Source organism: Lissotriton helveticus, chromosome 11 (assembly GCF_964261635.1).
Source record: "Lissotriton helveticus chromosome 11, aLisHel1.1, whole genome shotgun sequence".
NCBI lineage: Eukaryota > Metazoa > Chordata > Amphibia > Caudata > Salamandridae > Lissotriton > Lissotriton helveticus.
The window spans coordinates 102,852,799-102,877,129 of NC_136072.1; positions in this window are offsets into that span (position 1 = coordinate 102,852,799).

Below are 24,331 nucleotides of genomic sequence, written 5' to 3' on the forward strand. Positions count from 1 at the left end.
CCAGTCAAATGATCAGGGCTTGATCCATCACCGTTTTTTAGCTCACTGCACCATCCCAGTTCAGAACCTGGCTACATGCAAATTAGTCTGTCCCTGGCCCAGTGCATCATGGGAACAGGGCAGACCACACTACCAAGCCAATTCTTTACTGAAAAGGAAACAAGCTTCCGGGGACCGGTTTCTGGCATTGCAGCCGTCTTCGGCCCGGCTTGCTTGAATCCTGATGGTGCAGTGAGCAAGGGACTCATGTCTGAGCATACCCTTCCACTCCTATAGTGGCCAAAACGATTCATAAAGGGGGTGGTGATGGACAGAGCATCTGAATTAAGCAGAACACTCCTATCCAGTCAAATGATCAGGGCTTGATCCATCACCGTTTTTTAGCTCACTGCACCATCCCAGTTCAGAACCTGGCTACATGCAAATTAGTCTGTCCCTGGCCAGTGCATTATGGGAACAGGGCAGACCAAACTACCAAGCCAATTCTTTACTGGAAAGGAAACAAGCTTCCGGGGACCGGTTTCTGGCATTGCAGCCGTCTTCGGCCCAGCTTGCTTGAATCCTGATGGTGCAGTGAGCAAGGGACTCATGTCTGAGCATACCCTTCCACTCCTATAGTGGCCAAAACGATTCATTAGGGGGTGGTGATGGACAGAGCATCTGAATTAAGCAGAACACTCCTACCCAGTCAAATGATCAGGGCTTGATCCATCACCGTTTTTTAGCTCACTGCACCATCCCAGTTCAGAACCTGGCTACATGCAAATTAGTCTGTCCCTGGCCCAGTGCATCATGGGAACAGGGCAGACCAAACTACCAAGCCAATTCTTTACTGGAAAGGAAACAAGCTTCCGGGGACCGGTTTCTGGCATTGCAGCTGTCTTCGGCCCGGCTTGCTTGAATCCTGATGGTACAGTGAGCAAGCGACTCATGTCTGAGCATACCCTTCCACTCCTATAGTGGCCAAAACGATTCATAAAGGGGGTGGTGATGGACAGAGCATCTGAATTAAGCAGAACACTCCTACCCAGTCAAATGATCAGGGCTTGATCCATCACCGTTTTTTAGCTCACTGCACCATCCCAGTTCAGAACCTGGCTACATGCAAATTAGTCTGTCCCTGGCCCAGTGCATCATGGGAACAGGGCAAACCACACTACCAAGCCAATTCTTTACTGAAAAGGAAACAAGCTTCCGGGGACCGGTTTCTGGCATTGCAGCCGTCTTCGGCCCGGCTTGCTTGAATCCTGATGGTGCAGTGAGCAAGGGACTCATGTCTGAGCATACCCTTCCACTCCTATAGTGGCCAAAACGATTCATAAAGGGGGTGGTGATGGACAGAGCATCTGAATTAAGCAGAACACTCCTATCCAGTCAAATGATCAGGGCTTGATCCATCACCGTTTTTTAGCTCACTGCACCATCCCAGTTCAGAACCTGGCTACATGCAAATTAGTCTGTCCCTGGCCCAGTGCATCATGGGAACAGGGCAGACCAAACTACCAAGCCAATTCTTTACTGGAAAGGAAACAAGCTTCCGGGGACCGGTTTCTGGCATTGCAGCTGTCTTCGGCCCGGCTTGCTTGAATCCTGATGGTGCAGTGAGCAAGGGACTCATGTCTGAGCATACCCATCCACTCCTATAGTGGCCAAAACGATTCATAAAGGGAGTGGTGATGGACAGAGCATCTGAATTAAGCAGAACACTCCTACCCAGTCAAATGATCAGGGCTTGATCCATCACCATTTTTTAGCTCACTGCACCATCCCAGTTCAGAACCTGGCTACATGCAAATTAGGCTGTCCCTGGCCAGTGCATCATGGGAACAGGGCAGACCAAACTACCAAGCCAATTCTTTACTGGAAAGGAAACAAGCTTCCGGGGACTGGTTTCTGGCATTGCAGCCGTCTTCGGCCCAGCTTGCTTGAATCCTGATGGTGCAGTGAGCAAGGGACTCATGTCTGAGCATACCCTTCCACTCCTATAGTGGCCAAAACGATTCATAAAGGGGGTGGTGATGGACAGAGCATCTGAATTAAGCAGAACACTCCTACCCAGGCAATATGCTTTGTATCTAGGTGCTAATAACATATGTTTATTTCTTTTTTTTGTTAACCTGCTTGTGGTGTATGCCAGGAGTTATCTTAGAATTTTCCTGTATGAATTAGTGCATATGAAACAACATGGTAGCAAGCGAGTATGCTGTCACATCCTCGCCGCTGCAACGTAAGAACAGCAAAGAATCACCATGCATCCTCGGCCCAGGATCACATCTTCATTGCAATGGGGAAACATCAGGGAGCTGCTGCAGGTCATAAGTTTATGGCCCAGGTAATCAATGTCTTCTTACAGTTGAGGCCTAACATTTGACTATCATGGGTGTCAATGACGGTGGACTATTACCACAACAATTTTTGATCACTGTCTGTATATACTTATAGTCATTCTATACACGCTTTACTCCACTTTGCATGGCAGAGTGACTATTAAGGATGTTGGACTGAAGAATGCCGGAAACCTCTTTAAAGGGCCACAAGACAACGAGAAACATGTTGATCTCTCACCATCACTGGGTTGAGGTTTCAGTCCCCTCTTAGTTTTAATCTATCCTTTCAGGATACCAAATAAAGTAATTTATTAGATCATTATTAAGTATGGTTTTAATCCCTTATGAGGTGACATAACTCTTTAAATCATGAGCACTGTGTTAGATCTGACTGTGGAACATGGGGAACATATACAGTTTTGGATACTGGTGATTTTTACAACACTAGGTGGTGGTTTTATCACAGCAGTCTGTTGGAAGTTTTTTTGTATGGTATTGCAGGCGTATTAGTCACTTGGCATCAGCAAATTTTGCAGCCAGATTTAGGGGGTTGATAGAGAGGTGCCCCAGGCACCACATTGTTTATCAAATGGCAAGAGAATATGTCCTGCATGTCTAGCTTCAGGTTACTCTTAAATTTGTTGATGTTTTATTGATTCTGTAGTTTTCAAGTTGGGGGTCCTGGCCATCTATTCCCAGCCAGAGTAGCTGGTGGGCTATGGCCTTTATTATGGGCTCTGCACCTATCGCATGAGTGTTCACATGGGGTCTCAATCAATTTCTTTGACATAGGTCACCTTCTAGCCCTTCAGAAAGGATGTCAACTAACCCTGTAGTGGTAGTAAAAATGCACACAGTTGCAAATACTTTTGAAGTCATCCTGTAAATAGTTTTTTCGATGTGTTTCAAAGTATGCAAGTGGTACCACTGGTCCAACAAGGAGGGGTTTCGAGATTTCCATGTGGGTGGGTGCCATCCACAGTCCTGGAAATGTGCTCCCTGATGCAGGTATTAAGCTGAGGGGTTTGGGTTGGGAAAAGTCCTATAGAATTAGTTGCATGTATGCAACTCATGTTTGATCCCTGCTCAACAGGCAGAGATGAGAAGCTGATGTTTTGAAGTATTCAGTGAACCACTGACTTCAGAGACAAAATGATGTCATGGAACCACCTTCATTAGAGGGTTTTAGTCTGCCTCATATGCAATGTGGACTTTCTAAGACTGAATTGAGATGGCAAACCCTTCACCCAGCCCTTCAAGAGCTTGGCTTAGTGATATCAAGGGCAATCCTCGCAATTTTTCTCAATCAGGGAGACTATGGCAGTTGTGTCACCTGATAGGATGAAGTATTTTGGAGCTAGGAAGTGCCCACTTTTACATCTATTTTTAAGCTGAAATTTATGGAAATACCATGGGTTGAAGGTAAAAGACATTATACTTAGGTGCATATTAACAAGCCCCATTCTTCACCAGAGTGTCACTTTTTTTAAGGCTCCGGTGGTGTAGCTCCATTTTGCATATTTACACGGTACCTCTAAGCTGCTTAACAGGGCTTTACGCCACCTTGTAAATATGCCCCTTTCCACCGTAGTCCTCTATAGTAAAGGGGTGTGCAATGTGTGCTGCAGTGTGTGTTTCACCACAATAGCTATTGCTTTTTGACGATGCCTCAGATTTAGAAGGCTGAGGCGGTACCAAAAACGAATGCCAGGGAATACCTAGTCTTAGAATGGAAATAAGTTAATAATTTCTGATTTATTTTTGCTCTTTCTATGTGTGCTGCACTCTGCTGCACACATAGAAAGTGCAAATCACTATTATCAATTGTCTATGTGCAGGAAGGTGTCTCTTCCTTCACATAAACAATTGCATTTAAAAAATGTCAGAGTGCGCCTTTGCGAAATTTGGCATAACACCATGCTCAGACATTTTTGGGAAATATGCCCCTTACTTTCCTGACAGGAATGGCCAAGGAAGTATGCACTATATTTCTGCCTTCAGCTCAAGCTTCACATTTGGGCCAGATGTATGACAATTTTTTGTGGCCGCGAATGAGAAATTGTCCTGTTTGTGTCGACTAAAAAGGGTTGTAGAATGTACCAATCCTATCCTGCAAATCAATAACCTGTTACCGACTAGCAAAATAGGTTTTGTGAGTCGCTATTAGGAAGGGGTATGCCAAATTTGTCCCTTACTAATAGCGAGTCTTAGGGAGATGTAAGAATGTTTTGCGACCGCAAATGCAGTCGCAAACCAATCACATTTACCACTGTTTTCAAATTAGTGGTAAGCCATTCGCAAACAGGAAGGGGTCCCCAGGGGACCATTTCCCCTTTGGGATTAACAGTGAAAATGTTTGTTAAGAGCAGGCAGTGGTCCCTAGGACCACTGCCTGCTCTTACAAAATTAAACTGAAACGTTTCATTTTTATTTTTTAAATGCATCCTGTTTTACTTAAAGGGAAATGGGTTACATTAAAAAATCACAGACATGGTGGTCTACTGACCCAAGCAGGTCACCATTCCTGTGAGTTTAGGGTCTTCCCAAAGGGTCGCAAAATGGAACCTGTCTTATGAATATTAATGAGGCTCGTCCTTTGAGACCCAATTTGCAATCGCAAACAGTGTCTCGGACACTGCTGTACATCAGTGTTTGCGACAATTTGCCAGTTGCACAAAAATGCTAATTGCAAATCGCAAACACTGAGGGACGTACATCTGGCCCTTTGAGTGTTATGTTATTTCAACATATTTGAGATTTAGGAGCCCCCCAATGTCTGAATTTCCAAACAGATTGGCTGCAGGGCTATAACCTATATTGCCAGCCTCTACTCAGTCAGGGTGGATGCATGTCAGGGGCTTCCAATCTACTTCTGGAACAAAGGGAACATTTAAACCAATCAGCAAGATAGTAAAGAAGCCTGTGTTAGTCAGGAACTCATTGCCTGATTGTGTCCATTTCTAAATCTATCCTGAAAGTCTTGGCTCCTTTCTGTGTCAGTGTCATGTCATTACCAGAATGTTCCCAGCTCCTGCCTTTAAGAATTACATGGTCTCTTGATATTGTCGCATGAGTGACATTTGGTTTAGCAATGCATACATATCTAAATAATAGAAATATGTGGTCAATGCATTAAGAAAGTGCTTTGTTACTTAAAATTAATATTTGTCCTGATTATAATGTCAATAGACCCTGACATGTGATAGACTGCACTTTCTGGAACCTGCATCCTTGCAAAGGAACATCCACATTATTGAGAGATCCTTAACTGCTTAGTCTTTCTATTTCAGAAATTAAACCTCAAAATTGAGGTTTGTGTCTAAGTTTGGAAAAAAACACAATGACCCTAATGAGCGAGGTCTCTGTTGATTTTATCTGCCTGATTCACTATGTATAACCAGACCTGAGCTGGGAAAATCTCTAATAGGAAGATTGTGTTAAATGGGATATACCACATGATGCACTAAGGGAGGGGGGGGCAGTCACCCTGTGGCACCAATACCGCTATCTAATGAATGTGTTCCTCCCTCTTAGGCAATCTTTAAATATACCCCTTCAAGTAGTATTTTCAATAGAATAACCATTGCTTTAATAAAATAATACATCATTGAAAAGGGACTGAACAGTTTGGAAATGCAGGCAATTCAAACCCATAATTAAATGCGGTCTGCGAGTTTAGTGCTGTCATTTCTTTCATTTGTTAAAGAAAGAAACAATCACGCAAAAAGTAACTTACACAGAAGAGGAACGTTAAATGGAAATTTGAGAATTGAAAGCAACTGCAAGCTAAAGATATTTCTTGCATTTTCACTCCTTCAATCAATTGATTTTGCGATCAATAAATTACTGTCAGGAGACCGGAGGGAAATAAGAGATTGGGTCCAAATTAAAAAGAAAGGAGGCAATTTGTATTAAGATTGAAACTTGAACGTTCAATTGAAGTTCAATCAAGAGTGACCCATTGTTTGGAAAGCGCTGGTGCACGTCAATATCTTTCTTGTTGCACAGAACTGTTTAGGCGTGTACTGTAAAGATCAGATCAAGAAATGCTTGCAAACAAACCGGAGGGAACAGGCATTTAGTGGCATATTGAGCTCTTTTGCTTTTCCAAAAGAACTTTATTTTATTGCATAGTTTAAGGGAAACCTAGCCGTGCTTATTTTGAAGTTGCAGGTGGGACCCATTGACACATTTTTTGGGGACCAGCATTTACTTGTCCTCAACAGACTTTGAGACAGAGCAAGAGAGATAAGCACACAAAAGGTGAAAAGAAGGAGGAAGAGAAAGAAGGGAAAACTGTGTTGAAGGAAGATAGCAAGGAAGAAAAGGGACCTGCAAGTGTGAGATAAACAGAAAGGGGGTCTTTGGTGGTGGATGAAAGAGGCATGAGGTGGAAGCAAGTCTACACAAGCTTAGTATTTGGCACCCTGATCTTTGATAGAACCAGGGCTTCTGAACAAACTTTGGGTCCCAGCACTTATTATTTTAAAATGTAAGCACTAGAACCTGGCATTTAGAAAATCAAAGTCATGAAACTTGGGGTTTTATCATGATGCTGTTCAGCCTTTATTTTTGCTGAAATCCCAATATATTTAGCACTTACATAAACTTGGAAATTAGCCGAGTTAGCGCTTGGACTGAAAACAGGATAGAAGGGAAACACATAGGAGTTTATGGGCAGTATTACATTAAGTGGCATACTTACAATAAAATGTTGGCGCGTGGAGCTGTGCCAAATTTGTCAGCGCTACACTCTGACATTTTCAAAATGAAGGGATGCACCATGTTTACTAGAATACGGTGCACTCCTATTTTCCCTGGTGCTGGCACAAAAAAAAGCTGCCTAGCGCCAGCACAGGCTACCTGCAACCATTTGCAAGGGTGCCTGCACTGCAGGGACGTTTGCTTATGTGCAGGAAGGGACACCTTCCTGCACATAAAAAATCAACAATGGTAATTTGCCCTTTCTATGTGTGCTGCAGAATGCAGCACACATGGAAAGAGCAAAAAACAAGGAGAAATAAAACATTTCTCCTCGTAACTCCATTCTAACACATGGTATTCAATGGCATTCGTTTTTGGTGCTGCCTCAGCCTTGTAAATCTGCGGTAGCATCAAAAACACAATGGATGTTAGGGTGGAACGCCCACAGCAACAACCATTTCATGCCCCTTTCCCTTTGTAGATGCTTAGTGGTTTAGCGCCACCTTGGAAATATGGAAAATGGCGCTACACTACCAAAGTGTCAAAAGAAATGGTGAGGGATTGTAAGTATGCCCCTAAGCCAGATTTACTGAGGGTTTGCACCAGGCGAGAGGTACAGAAATTCACATAAAGAGTAGAAAACTCTTGAAAGACTGTTTACTGTATAGAGCAAAATGTAAATTGTGCTTGAAGTGTGCCATTTTGTCAATGTTAATAATCCTTTGCCCACTTTGTATCATGGTGGCACTAATTGGATGTAAAACGGACAGACCCGCACAAGCACCCACAGATTCTGAGTCTATAAAGATAACCAGCTAATATGTTTTAGTGCTTTTTTTTACACAAAATGAGATATAAAACCTGTATTTCACAGGGAACAGTGAAATATGCAAAATATTTTGCAGTAGCCTACAGTACAAAATACCGATAAAACCATCAAAATGATAGCTCAAACCACCCAGCAGAGCTTATACATTCTCAGCACTAGTAAGATTATGTGGCATGATGGATCAAATTAGGGGCAACAGTATCTACATTATATGGCAAAACATGCAAATTATGTGAGACAATTTTTTGTTAGCAATATTTTTATCCATTGAGGATAAAAACAGCATTTTTGCAGAAATCTGCAAATTGTGTGGCAAATTCTATGGATAATGCATTAAATCCATAAATATCCAGTAAACGTCGCCAACCACAAAGTTCAAATGACTTGATTGATTATCAATCTATTAAACACTTTAAACAAAGCCTAAACATTGTAATTCGAAACAGTGACCACAGTGGGCTGCACTTTGAAGTAAACAGCTTTTTTTACGATAACTGTCCCAAAAAGTACATATAGTATAAAAAATACATACGCCGTCGCTTTGCGCCCCCGACACATGGTCCTGGGGAGTCAAGGTGTGCTCAACCTGACCCATCATTTGTTATATTTAATTCATTTTCAGGACTCGAGGACTATGTCCCTGCAACCTTTGATGACTACCGTAACATGTTGTCCACGTTGTGGCCAGCCTATCGGGAATGACTAGTCCCTTTTAAAGAGGCCAATCAGGGAATATCTGGACATCAACAATCCAGATTTACCTACTCTTTTAACTCCTTCATGCCCACCCCAATCACCTTTTTTTATCGTTTTCATTGTTTTTACACACACATTAAACATAAAACATAAATTCATCGTGGAGATCTAAATGCAAATTAAGTGAAAGCAATGTAGTGGATTTTCACCAATCACACTAAAAAAATTGCTTATGAGTTTAGCTGTAACTTAAGGCCACTATTATGTAATGCTGTTCAGCTGTTTTTCTGTATCTAGGAAATACATGTTTTGGGATATATATATATGATGATCGTGAACAAGGTATTTGTAATACCGAAACGCGTAGGTCTTAACATCTGCCTGAGTTTGTGGAATATGAAAAAATAAAAATTGCAAAATTGGCCCGTGGAGTGCGACCCATTTTGTCCCTTTGAGAGGGAACAGTGGCAAATAGATTAGCAGCGTGGTTCAGCTGCAGGGCGCCGCATCCATTCCGAGCGCTGCATGAGTGGCAAAAAGGAACCAGCAATGGAGAATATATATATAACTGCTTCGGCTTTTTTTCTTTCACCAAGTTATTGGATAACCATGGCCCCTGTCACGACTGGAAGATGGAGGAAGCGGTGAGGGAGTTACTTAACTCCACGCTGGGCGGGAAGCATTGTCTCTTGCCCCCGTTGATACTACACCAGCCTGTGACGGTATGCGGTCCGGGGGACCCGAGGAGGAATTTGCAAGCTACAGATCATACGGGACATTCCTTGGCAGCGCTTCACACAATCCTGAAAATTCGAACATTGCATTTGACATTTCCCCCTGCACTACTTACCAGGCTCCGGACATTGGATGCTGGGATTTGCAGTTCCTCGAGGCTTCGAGGAGTGCCACAGGTGTGCAGTACTACTACAGGGGGCGGGGCGGATACTGATCCAATCCGAGAGAAGCAGGACACTGAAATTGAGGCAAATGCCATTGTGACTGTTGCTGAAACTATCGAGGGCGCTGACGAAGGCTAGATGCCGAAATGCATTCGCTGTGATGGTTCCTTAATAAATTTCCTCCATGGTGTCTCCCATTGCTGGCCTCTGCCTTTTCTTCGAGGAGGGTTTTTCTTCGAGGAGGGTTTGTTGGATATATATATATATATATATATATATATATATATATATATATATATATATATATATATATATATATATATATATATATATATATATATATATATATATATATATATATATATATATATATATATATATATATATATATATATATATAAATCTTCCAAGTGACTTTACTGCACCAGACCAGCTGCACTACAGTTGGAGATGCTGATCCAATGAACCGGGCACAGAGGGATATAGGTATCTTCTTTTATTAAATCATATGCTCACACAATTACAAGAACAGGATGCCAATGAGGTTTAGCTTGCGCCTTTAACCACTTGGGAGCTAGTAAACAAACCTCCCCAGTGCTGCGCTGTCCATTATCCGGTGCTGAACTGGACGTCCAGCGGTCGCACGCAGCACTGGGGAGGTAGTGCCCGTGACGACCGTTGGCCGACGGCAGCACTTAAGGGGTTAACTAGGCAACCTGTTTCCCAACACCAATGTGACTTAGGAACACTGCTTCATTGTACTGCCCGCCTTGTATCCAAACTAGACGCTGCTGTTAAGACCTCAAAAAGACCCCATGCAGGTACCACATTTGTGTTTCCTAAGTATCGCTCTTACATATATTGCATTCATATTGATCTCCAATATAGTCATTTTAGGAGTACATATAAATGACAGCATCTACATGGCAATCACCTAATAGGTTGGCGAAAGGACGTGTAGGGAAGAACTCTGGTGCTTCTCGATGGAGCTTATCATGGCTCCGGTGCAGAACTAGAAAGATAGTGACTGTGACATTTTGCTGGTCTTTGTAAGACTAAAAAATATCGTAAGGATCGTTGAATACAAAGGTGTTGACATATGCGGTGCTGAGCATATTAAAAATCTGCCTTGAGGAAACCCACAGTGGGCGAAACGCGCGTCGGCTGTGAAGCAATTGATTTTAACTACATAAAGTCTTAAACTTGTCTACACTACGAGGCTCCATTGGATTGAAAAGGAGTGTTTGTGCAAAAAAATTTGGATCGAAACATTGGTGCTAAATGCCCAAGGATTATAAAGACTGAACTAGATGTGCGCTGGTGTCTTTTTGTTTGTTAGGGTTAATATAGCTAATTAGAGGTACACACTATAATGTTGAGAGATGTGAGCATGGTTTGTTAAAAAATTAATTGTTGCAACTGTATATAATTTTAAGTAAAGGAAATACGGTTTCCTAAGTTAAAAACATAGAATATACTATCACAAGCTCTGTTGTTCTTATGAACCTCGTTGTGCATATATTTTAGCCCTATGAGATGTTTGAGTGGTGATATTGCTATTTCTACAGTGAAACACTGTGGTGAGTTTTAGCAAAGGTGTGTCAAGATGAATGTGTTACTTTACATAAATTGGTATCAAAACAGAGTTCATGTAATGTTATAATTTAATTGTGAAAATTTGAAAATAAGCTCTTTGACAGTGTGGGATGTTTCTGGAGAAAGGAACAACAGGTTACTGATGCAAATGTAAGTGTGGGTAACAAATGTAGTAAAGCATAGACAATGTATTGATGTATGACTGTTATGAATTATTGATTAGTGTGTAACTTTTATTTTTTGTTATTTTGTATTTTTTAGGAGGAAAATGAAAACTTGCCTTCCAGGAAATTACTTTCTGCTAACATAAGAAGCAAAAAAGAGCCTTGTTAACACAAGCAGGAATATTGTGCTGTTCAGCAAAAACTCTCTCTTCGAGCACAGTGTATTCAGGTTGGAAGTGCCTGAACAGTTGAGCAGTTCAGCAGCATAAGCTAACTCTGCATGAGCTTGGGTTTGTGAACTGTAATTTACAGATATACTGCATTGCTGAGACTTTCTTACCACCTAGCCTGCTATGATATACCTGAAGACTCTTTGGCAGACTAAGGTGGCTAAAAGACTGGATAAGGAGTGCTACATAAATCAAAATCCAATAAGCAGATAAAGCAAAAAGGGGGAAGTGAGACATTACAGCCGGCTTTTGAGCATCAGAAAAAAAGTTATATTTTTCTAAAGTTGTTTTTGTTTTGTTTGTGCTATAGTTGTTCATATAATTTGTTAATATATTTGTTGTAGTTTTGTATCGTTGTTAAATTGTTTTGTTGTAATTGTTTTTTAACAGTTTTTACACATTTTAATTTCATTACAGCATTGCAATATTGACTAAAACTGGCAGTTCTCAACAGTGAGGGTACTCCATTTTATACTCTGCCATGAATATTCATCACTATGAAGAGAGGTAAGCACAGAGAGAATATTCTTTATCCGCATTCATCTTTGCACATATGTTACTCTGGGAAGATGTCTTAGGTGGCAGTGCAGTGTATTTCCGTACCAAGGTCTCTTTAGTTGTTTTGGAAGACAGACTTCTCAGAATAGAGGCCATTTCATCTCTACACCTTACTTGTACATCTGTCATCTTGGCGAGAGCTATGACCAGATAGGTAAGCCCCTTTTCATACCCTAGTTTGTGCACCCATCATCCAAGACGCAGGTCACAGGAGAGGGGCCAGTCTCTTTCGACAATGTATTATGCAGACTTATCATGCAAGAGAGATCTGTCAGGAAACAGGGCAGTTCCTGCCAACAGCCTACTATGCATACATGTTAGCATGGGAAGCTGTATGAGCAGAGAGATACATTTTTCCAAAATCTGACAACAGACACCTCTCACCCTGGTAACATGTGTTAGAGGACAGGTCACTCCTTTCCCAGAAAAAACTGTGTGTCCCTGTTGGTAGAAGCTTCTCCTTGCCCGCACCTTTATGTTGTTCTGGAGGTAGCTGTTAGTGGAGAGGAGATTGTGTTCCTACACACTACTGTTTGTGGCTGATATCCTGGGAGAGCTGTGGCTGGACAGTGAAATCCATTCCCATACCCTATTAAAATTGGTAATTTCATATAGAGAGGTCTTAGTTGAGAAGTCAGTACTTGTTATACATACGATGGAATAGTATGGTCTTACTTGTGAGGTGTATACCTTTCCCACCTTACTATGCATACTGCTGATCCTGGGGAAAGGTGTGAGTGGAGATTCAGTGTCTCTTTACACTCTACTCTACACACTTGTTACCTTCATGCAAGATCTCAAGGGAGAGGCCAGTTTCTCCCCATAGTCTACTATATACAGTTATTAGGATGTGGTAAGGTGCGACTGAGATAGAAGTGTCTGCTTACACCCTACTGTGCACTGATGTCATGCTGTTAAAAAGACTCATTTGAGGGTCTACTTTCTCCCGTGCACCGTACCAATGGGGACTATAAGGCATAAGCACTGTAATAAAGGAAAGTGTAAATTCTTCGTCTAAAAAATGGTTATGATCTGCAAGACTGTCATAGGGTCATTAAAAAAGTAGTGGTTCAATTTTTACTAATAATAATAAATGTAGTTAATATAAATAAATGAGTAAATAAATGAGTATCAATGTGTGCTATCTACAAATGTTCATTTGATACAGATTAAACAAGTGTTTTTTTCATAAATCTAAGTGTTTTATTTTCCACAATTATATAATGGATTGCAGTTCATTAAACGAAACACATTGTTACTATTCTAGTGTATATAAATGATACAAGCTACATCAGGATATAGAAAGCAATTGACAACCAGGCATAGAAACAGACAACGGGCGCTCAGCAAACAGTACCAGGGAAGTAATTCAAGCTAAGTAATTTGTGTGCTACAAGGTGAGGAAGGGTCAGCTGCCAATTCAAAGCCAAACAATGCCTTCAAAGAAGAGAACAAATCCAACAATGCAAGTCCTCTCCGAGCACGCAGAACGTAATAAATATTAATAATATTCTCAAATTCACAAGTGTTCTAGTCCATTTTTAATCCTTTGCTTCCGTTCAGGGATGTGATTTATTCCAAATTAGATGTTCAACAACACAGTAGTTTGATACACCTTCATCCACAATACAGCTTGATTCATAACTAGTGCAGCTTGATAACCATCGATTCATCAATAATGTAACTTCATACAGCCAGCACGTGTTTTGTTGTGTGCTATCTCACACTTTGACTTCTTCAGAGCTTTAATTTCAAATGCACCATGTCACAGGAGTTGTCTCACGTCTCAAGACAGAGCCGTCACCCACCAATGTGCTATGCGTGGGGTGGTTAGCCGAGAAAAGAAACATTCCGGAAAGTGCAATTGTGAAAAAGAGACAGAACCATCACCTACCATAGTGTCCAACTATGAATATTAATGTCAATTTAAAATGAAGGAAATTCACAAAGGAAGATTTGAAAAGCAATATTAGCCAGAGATGTCTTTATTCAATAAATGTTAAAAGACAATGAGCAAAAACAAAAAGAAAAAAGTGAACCGCCAAAACACGAAAAGGCACGAAGACCCCAAAAAAACCTTAAATGTGCGAGGTCAAAAACAATAAACTAAATTCTTTGTTACCGGATGTCACTGGAGATAAATAAAAACTTATGTCCGAAACAATAGTGTCATTATCCATAATATTTCTTCTAAAGTATCCAAATAAGCATGTGTCAACAGGACATGATGCTCCTAAAATGAAACAGTGTAATTAATTACTATAATACCGAAAACCCATCATATTTCTAAACTCATCAAGGTAAAAAAGTAATTATTGGAAACTACCAGGAAATAGACCCACAGAGTCAATCCACTTGTAGCGCCAGGTCCAATTTAATAGTCGCAAGGGCAGTGTGTAATCTGTAGTTAAAAAACACCAAGTAGAAAAGAAACTAGTAAAGATAACATTATAAGGCCAAATCTAAGTGAGCAAATGGTCGTTTTCGACCAGTGTCATAATATAGTAGCCCGTGTAAATATCTGGGTGGTAATTTACTAAAAAATGATAAAAAAACATATGCTAACTCGATCAAATATTAGCAATGTCGTAAAAGGTGTGGAGCGTAAACCTATTAGCACACAGACTTGATAGCTACACACATCTGTGGTCCCAAAAATTGCAAGATACACATTATTGTCGACTGTATCAAACTGCACTGTTCAAGAATCAAGCTGTATTGTGGATGAAGCTGTATCAAACTACTGTGTTGTTGAACATCAAATTTGGATTGAATCACGTTCCTGAACTGAAGTCTAAGGATAAAAAATGGACTAGAACAGTTGTGACTTTGAGACTATTTTTAATAATTTATTACGTTCTGTGTGCTCGTAGAGGACTTGCATTGTTATATCAGGATATATTCAGTGTAAATACTAAGGGCCAGATGTAGGAAGCCTAATTCCGCGCGTAACGGCCGAAATTACCGAATTTCGGCCGTTACCGACCGGAATTAGGCTTTTCATATGTAGGTGGCGACATTTCAGATTCGGTAATTTACCGACTCGGTAAATTACCGATTCCCAAAAATACCGAATTGGTAAATTACCGAATCTGAAATGTAGGAAGCACTCAAATTAGTGCTTTTCCCGTTTTAGGATTTGTTATTTACCACCAACTAGAAGTTGGTGGTAAATAATGAAAACCTTTGAAAAAGCATTTTCTTTGCTTTTCCAACAGTGCCATGTACATGTGCACCCATACACAATTGAGGGGTGCAACAGGGTGTCAAAGTGACACCCTGCCACCCTTCACTGTTTCCCCCAATTACCGATTTGGTATTTACCGATTCGGTAATTGACATTCATTCCTATTATGGGCCTCCAGGCCCATAGGAATGAATGGCAATTACCGAATCGGTAAATACTGATTCGGTAATTACCGGAACTTAACAATTCGGTAATTTTTTAAGAAAAATTATCTACATCCCATTTGCCTGTTCTTAAATACCGATTCGGTATTTAAGAATCAATAATCTGGGATTAGCTACATCTGGCCCTAGGTCCATTAAAAAAAGCACGATCTTGCAAGAAGCTCGCAAGAGCACACCAGGAAGCACTGCTACCTTGGACTGCATGTGAGGGATTGCCTGCCTGTTCCTGTGAGAGGGCAAAAAAGTGAGACCTAGTGCAAACAACATAGATCATGAAACTATAGGGTGGATCTGAAAACAGTTTGAACACCTATAAATATATTTATGTGTTTTTAATGTTTTTAAACTTTTTTTGTATATTATTTTTCATAGGGTAGGACAAAAACCTGCAACTTGAGGTTTTAAACAAACACCAACAGCATCACCTTAAAAAAATGGAGCAAATCATACAAGAAAATGCATTAAAAAAAGGCTAATGCCTAGGGGGGCAAGCTTCTCCTAGGCACACAAGCAGCAAAATAGTCCTTTATTTGGAAAGACAGGGTTATTGTCTGCTTGTATACATAGAAATTACGCAGGCGCATTATCTCCTTGAGCAAATGATGTTGAAGGCCCTATAAAGTTGTCTAGCTTCCCAGCATGATCCAACTCTGTCCGTGCAAGCCTTTGTAGATGCATGGATCTAAGGTTTTTCCTCATCCCTGTTGTACTCATACAACATTGTTTATTTATGCGCCCCCACCTGAACTTTTTGCTGCAAAGTTTACATGTCACATACCTTTATTCGAAGAATTGCCACACAAAGGATTCCTTGGCTGGCTGTGGTGAATGCGGTGGTGCAGAATCCCCTGGCTGTTCATCTAGATCAAAAGAAGACATCTTTCTGCTGAAAGGAAAACAGGATAGCAGAGCAAGCCAAAGATGTCTACTCTCATCAAAGTCCAAAAGTGAACTGAAGCAAAAAGTATGGAATCTTCTTTTTCTAAATAAAGACATCCATATGAACCAATCACAATCCTTCCTTAGGGTGTGGTTCCTCTCCCAGACTTCTTGTGAGATACCCGCCAGCAGCTCTTGAGATTGTAAAAATATTATTGCTTGGAACAATTCCTAATCAACTTTTTCTAATTCATCAACATCTCCCATGTCTTAATTTGTTAAGAATTACACGAAACAACAGTAATTAACTTAATTCCAAATGTACTATCCCGCGGATAAATCACGAGAGCCGAACAGGGAGTTATGCCCATTCGGAGTCCATGCAGGAGATTATGTGTGCAACTCAGACAAGCGTCTCACAAGATCGTACACATTATTGCTTTATATATTCAATAGAACAAATCATAATTAATTTCCTAATAACACTGAAAAAAACAAAGGTTACAGGGATGTTACAGTTAAACTAAGATTTCACTCATACAAAACCATTAAAATTCAGCAATTATAGTTACCTGAACTAGCTATAACTTACTCCCCCACAATGCACTGCTAATGACCACCCATATTACATCTCTCATGAAATGGTCAGTGATATCACTCATGACATCACTGATAAAATGTCAAAGGATATCACTGTTGACATCATCAAGTGAGTGAAAGTATTTTTAAGAGTGCATGGGTGCTAAACATATATATTAACATACTACAAAAGTTAGATTAGTATACCAGTTATACTCTAATGAGTGATACCATCTCTAACGTGTTATCTGAGTAAGTATGTGACTGTCTGTATCAGTGGGTGTGTGATTGGCTGTATGAGTGTGTGAGTGGATGCATGAGTGACTGTATGGATGAGTGAGTGGACTTCTGACTAGGTCTGTAGGTGTGTGAGTGGCTGTATCAGTGGTTATATGGGTGTGTGAGTGGGTATCTGAATAATGTGAATGAGTGTTTTTTTGGGTGAGTGAGTGTCTGTATAGATGTTTGAGTGGATATGTGAATGGCGGTATGAGTGTATATGTAGATATCTGAGTAGCTGTATGGGTAAGTGAGTGCATGTGTGAGCAACTATATCGCTGAGTGAGTGGGTGTGTCAGTGGCTGTATACATGAGTGAGTGGCTATGTGAGTGACTGTATAGGTGAGCAATTTTCTGTCTCAATGGCTCAATGAGTGAGTGACTGGGTGTGTACATCGCTGTATGGGTGAGTGAGTGGCTGTTAGAGTGAGTGCTTGGTAAAGTGAGTTGGTGTGTAAATGGCTCTATTGGAGAGTAAGTACCTGTGTGAATGACTGTATAGTTGAGTGAGCAGATATGGGAGTGCTTGTATGAATCTGTGAATGGGTATGCAAGTGGCTGTGTTGATGTGTGAGTGAGGCTGTGAGTGCTTGTATGGGTGAGTGAGTGGCTGTGTTGAGAGGATGTGTGGGTGAGTGGCTGATTGTATGAATGGCTGTATGGGTGAGTGAATGGTTGTGTGAGTGGCTGTATGAGTGAGGGTAAACAGACATAATATCGATGCAAAAATATCGACTGGACATAATATTGAGGCAAAAATATAGACTAGACAAAATATCGACCAGACATAATATAGACTACAAAAATATCGATTACTATCAATATTAATAGCCAAAATATCGAATCAAAAATATAGACTAGACATAATATCGACTAGATAGAATATAGACAACAAAAATATTGAAAATAAGGTACGTTTTTAATAATTTGTAATAATTGTGTAATATAAATCTGTAGCGGGTTGTGGGTTTAAAGGGGAACAGGGTGGGAAGTAATTTAAATATAATTAATTAAATCTGTAATATAATAGTAATTGTTAATTAATTATTAATTGTTAATTAATTAAAATATAATTGGTAATTAATAATAATTGATTAATTGATAAATAATTAATTTTTCATACAATATTTTCTGTAGCGGGTAGTGGGTTTATAGGGGAATAGGGTGGGAAGTAATTTAAATATAATTAATTAAATATGTAAAATAATTATAATTGTTAATTAATTATTAATTGGTAAATAATTAAAATTTAATTGGTAAATAATTATCATTGAATAATTGATAAATCATTATTTTCTACTAAATTATTTTTTGTAGCGGGTTGTGGGTTTATAGGGGAATCGGGTGGGAAGTAATTTAATTTGAATTAATTATGTAAATTAATAATAATTGTTAATTAATTATCAATTGGTAATTAATTAAAATATAATTGGTAATTAATTATGAATATTTAATTGATTAATAATTAATATTTAGTAAATTAATTTCTGTAGTGGGTTGTGAGTTTATAGGGGGATAGGGTGGTAAGTAATTTAATAATAATTAATTAATTATGTTAATTAATTAAAATTGTTAATTAATTAATAATTGTCCATTATATAAAATTTATTTGGTAAATAAAAGTAATTGGTATTGGAAATTAAATTTAATTGGTAATCATATTTCTATTAATTATATTTATTTATGATTTTTTTCCTTTTGCTACTGTTGCGCTTACTGGAGTGGGAATAGTAATTTTAACCCCTACGCTATCCAGCGCTTTCCCTACTGTTGCACCCACTGGAGTGGGAATAGTAATTTTTACCCCTACGCTATCCAACGCTTTCTCTACTGTTGCTCCCACTGGAGTGGGGATAGTAATTTTAACCCCTACGCTATCCAGCGCTTTCCCTACTGTTGCACCCACTGGACTGGGAATAGTAATTTTTACCCCTACGCTATCCAGCGCTTTGTCTACTGTTGCACCCACTAGAGTGGGGATAGTAATTTTAAACCGTACACTATCCAGCGTTTTCCCTACTTTTGCACCCACTGGAGTGGGAATAGTAATCTTTACCCCTACGCTATCCAGCGCTTTCCCTACTGTTGCACCCACTGGAGTGGGAATAGTAATTTTAACCCCTACGCTATCCAGCGCTTTCCCTACTGTTGCACCCACTGGAGTGGGAATAGTAATCATTACCCCTACGCTATCCAGCGCTTTCCCTACTGTTGTACCCACTGGAGTGGGAATAGTAATTTTACCCCTACGCTATCCAGCGCTTTCCCTACTGTTGCACCCACTGGAGTGGGAATAGTAATTTTAACCCCTACGCTATCCAGCGCTTTCCCTACTGTTGCACCCACTGGAGTGGGAATAGTAATTTTAACCCCTATGCTATCCAACGCTTTCCCTACTGTTGCACCCACTGGAGTGGGAATAGTAATAAAAACCCCTACGCTATCCAGCGCTTTCCCTACTGTTGCACCCACTGGAGTGGGAATAGTAATTTTAACCCCTATGCTATCCAGCGCTTTCCCTACTGTTGCACCCACTGGAGTGGGAATAGTAATTTTAACCCCTACGCTATCCAACGCTTTCCCTACTGTTGCACACACTGGAGTGGGAATAGTAATTTTTATCCCTACGCTATCCAACGCTTTCCCTACTGTTGCTCACACTGGAGTGGGAATAGTAATTCTTACCCCTACGCTATCCAACGCTTTCCCTACTGTTGCACTCATTGGAGTTGGAATAGTAATTTTTACCCCTACGCTATCCAACGCTTTCCCTACTGTTGCACCCACTGGAGTGGGAATAGTAATTTTAACCCCTACGCTATCCAGCGCTTTCCCTACTGTTGCACCCACTGGAGTGGGAATAGTAAATTTTACCCCTACACTATCCAACGCTTTTGCTACAGTTGAACTCACTAGAGTTGTAACAATACATTTTAACCATTTTGCTATGCTACGGTAAAAATATTATATATGTTTATTTAATATTATGTTTTTATATATATATATATATATATATATATGTATTATTTTTTTGATATATTTTTTTTTATTTATATTAATTATTTATTAATATTACATTTATTTAATAATTTTTACTAAGTGTATATTAAATATATTTATTATTATATTAGCTTTAACTTAATTTAAAGACATTTAAAAAAAATTATATTTTGACAGTCTATATTTTTGTAACTCGATATTTTGGAGTCGATATTTTAGTACTTACCTGTCTGAAGATAGGCAGTCGATATTTTGTCCCTCGATATTTTCTCCTCGATATTTTTGTATCTCGATATTTTTGTGGTCGATATAATGTCAGTGATCCATGAGTGAGAGAGAGAATTAGTGTGTGTGTTGCTCTATGGAAGAGTGAGTGGGTGTGTGAGTGCTGGCATGGGTCTGTGAACGCATATGAGTGGTTGTGTGGGTTTATGAGTGGGCATACGAGTGGGTTTGTGAGTGGTTCAGTGGATGATGTAATCAGTGATGTCACTGACCATGTCATGAGTGATGTAATATGCTTAAGGTCATAAGCAGTGCAATGTGGGAGTGTATGTTATAGTTAGCTTAGGTAACTATAACTGATGAATTTCAATGGTTTTGTACAAGTGGTATCCGAGCCTAACATGAAAGTCCTAGAAACCTTTGTTTTTTCAGTGAATTGTTATGGTTTTTATAGTGCATTTTTTCTAACTGTAAAGTCCCTACACCATTTGCTTTGTCAGTGAATTTCTATGGTTTTTAAAATCTATCTCCTAACTATAAAGTCCCTGTAACCTTTGTTTTTTAATGGAACTTCTAAGGTTTTTTACATTCTATTTCCTAGCTATAAATTCCCTGTAATCTTTGGTTTTTTAAGTGAATTTCTATGGTATTTTGACTACTAGTAGCCTTTGCAGAGTTGTGGAGAAAGGGGAGGGGGCCTCTGACCAGCTCTCAGCAAACCTGCATTTTGGGACTTACTGCTGGTAACAGGAGGGCTTCTTAGCCCCCAAGGGCCATCAGCATTTAATGGGACTTCATCCCCGAACAAGTTGTTCATCAGAAGGCACATTTTCAGAGTTGTGGAGAAAGGAGACAGGACCACCAACGATCTCTCTGCAATTCCATTGTGTGGGACTTACTGGAGTTAACAGGAGGGGTTGTTGGCCCCCAGGACCTTCAGCAGCCAAGAGGACTTAATCTCCCATCCAAAACTGTGCTAGGAGAAGCACTTACAGAATGGTGGAGAAAGGGGGCAGGCCTCCGAAAAGCTCGCAGCTATTACGCAGTGTGGAACTTACTGGAGGTAACAGGAGGGGTTGTTGGCCTCTAAGGACCCTCAGTATCTAAAGGGTCAACCAGTAGAGCACCGGGAGGTACATTTGCATAGTGATGGAGAAAGGAGGTGGGGCTTTGGATCACCTTTCAGCAATCCCACTCTGTGAGACTTACTGGAGGTAATAAGAGGGTCTGTGGCCTCCAAGCACCCTCACCAGCGAAGTGGAGATCATCCCCGATCAAGTTGTGCACCAGGAACCTCATTTGCAGAGTGGTAGAGAAATGGGGCAGGGCCTCTGGTTACTTCCCTCGGGGCTGGCCTTTTAAAAAATAATTTGTTAGGGAAAGGGAGCCAAGTGCCCCCTCGGGTCAATTTTTGTCCGGGGACCTCATCCCCCACAGGCCTGGCCATTTACAATTGGGGGCTGCTCCTCATCGTTCACTGGGTCGATTTCAGCTCTGTGCCCCCATGCTCTTGGGGCTGTCTATTAGTCCTGGGTTTTCCCTGGGTAACCAGTTTGTATTGGGACCATGGTCATAGCCTCGAAGCTCCATATGTCCCTGCTGGCTTCCCATCTCCTGTGAAAGCAAGCCTTATCTCAGATTCAGGGAGATGCTAAACATGCAGCTCCCTGTATCTGAGAGCAATTTGTCTCTTTCTCTGCTCGCTTGACAGTGGGCAGGGAAACAGACAAATGATCTGCTTCCAGCAAGCAAGAGTTTTTCTCCGCTTGCACTTTCTGAAAAGTAGTGTGTTTGCTTTGTCTTTGTGGAAATGGTTTAAGCTCCTGCCAAGCCACAGCAAACAGGTATGTCCTGAGGGTGGGCACTCCGAGAAATAGCAGGAGCCAGCCCTGGGAGGAGGTGGTCCCAAGGACCATCTATGGCTCCAGGAGGAGGGCCACATGCCCCCCTTCATGTAAATCTTCGCCCTGGGAAGGTGGGGGTCCCCGACACTAGGGGTCCACGACGGATCCCCTACATTCATATATTTCAGACCCAAGGAGGTGGCAGTCCCCAGGGATGTGGGGGTGCTATGCCGGCCTCTACTTAAATACAATAAATTGCCCTGGGGAGGTGGTCGTCACCAGCCTGCAGGGGGTGGTGTGGGTCCCTCACATTATTGTTAATATGACATGCCCCACAGAAGTGGTGGTCCCTGAGTCAAGGAGGAGCTGCAACGGTTCTGCTGGTCCACAGAGGCTGGCAAAGCCCCTTACGCCCACTTCCAAGAGTTCAGGAGTAGGGCGGCACCACTTTGCAGGGTAAACTTCCAGACAGCAGAGTCCAGAAGCAGGTGCAAGGTTGTTGAAAGCTTGTTATGTCCCTGAGGCTTTAGATCAGGAGGCCAGCCAACTACCCTTGGAGTCACTTTGGGTTTTGGGTCCATATGATGCAGGTCCATTTCTTCTCACACTCGTAAGAGGGCAGTGGGCAGCAATTCAGCACATTTTTGAAGAACCAGTGCCCTGCTTTCCTGGTCCTGGTTCCAGACTAACTACAGGGTGTATGAAGCCTTTTAGAGTAGACAGGACACTGCCTTTTTCCAATGTAAGTGGAGATTCCCCCCTCCAGGTGGCAGCAGGGTTACAATAAAAGCAAAACAGGAGAGCCAGTTTTGTGTAGTAAGATAGAACAATACGTTCACCCATACAGAAAGGCAATATTTGGGAGGTAAGATTTCTGAAATCTATTTAAATGAGAAGCAGCCTAGATTTAGAGATAATGAAATAACAGAAACCTATTTAAAACAACTCTCCTCCCTTTATTTTAGACACAACACTCTCTCGAGATTTGGTTTTACTGTGGTAGCATTGAGAAACTCCTATGCCACAGATAACCACTTTTTATTTAGTGGATATACTCCACCAACTATTTCCAAATTGATGGAAACACTTCGCTAAGAGTGGTGAGTGTAACCTTTTTTTGAATAAAAATCTGATTAATCTGTATGTGTGTTGAGTTTGACTGCAAGGGGAATGTCATCGTGTTTCTAATTAAAAAATCTTTTCGGGGCTTTTAGTAACCATTGAAAGAGATCATGTGCAATGGGATTGTTTAAAAAGTAGGGAAAAATATCATGAATTTAGAGTGCGGGTCTTAGCCTCTTGTTTAGATGAGCAGAATATCTCTTGATTGGAAGACAGGATAGTGAAATAGAAAATAAAGAAATTAAAATCCCTTTTTTTAATGTTTTCCTCCGTCTATAGATTTCATATATTGTTAGCACTCCAAGGAAGGAGATACAAGCCCCTTATATTTTTTTGTCCTGAGGAAGGTGGCTTTTAAATAAAGTGATTTACCACCGAAACGTGTCAATGCAGAGCACTTCTAAATCCAACCACATGGCTATTTGGGAGGTTTTAAATTTGAATACTTGCCATTATGCAAACTTGATGTACAGCGTTGGATCAGTTTACGCAACAGCTCATTCAGAACTGTGCAAAAAAGGGTCTCCCGTTCATATATGTGTTCTTTCTTGTTGTTTATTATTGTGAACATTTTATCAGGTTTTTAATATCAAAACATATTTAGGCACATGCATCAAAGCATTTTGCGATCGCAAACGGTGCAAATCGCAAAAATACATTTGAACACTGACAATATTGTGGCAATATCAATTAATGTGTTTCACCAAGGCATACATTTGTATAGGCATTACATTTATATGCTGTTACTAGACCTCTTCAAATGAAAATGCCTTTTTTTCTCCTCTCTCCATCTTTGAAATACATGTGTTGTTTCTTGTTTAGGATACATTTTCCTTCAGGATACTGGTTTGACTAAATAGACATTGACACAGTTTTGTTACTTTGTTTCCTGTTCAGCATCGAGTTAAGACACTGATTCTATTTTTAAGTATTACCTATTAAGGTTGTATTTCACTTGGGGGCGTGGCCACTGCGGCGACCGAAATGGC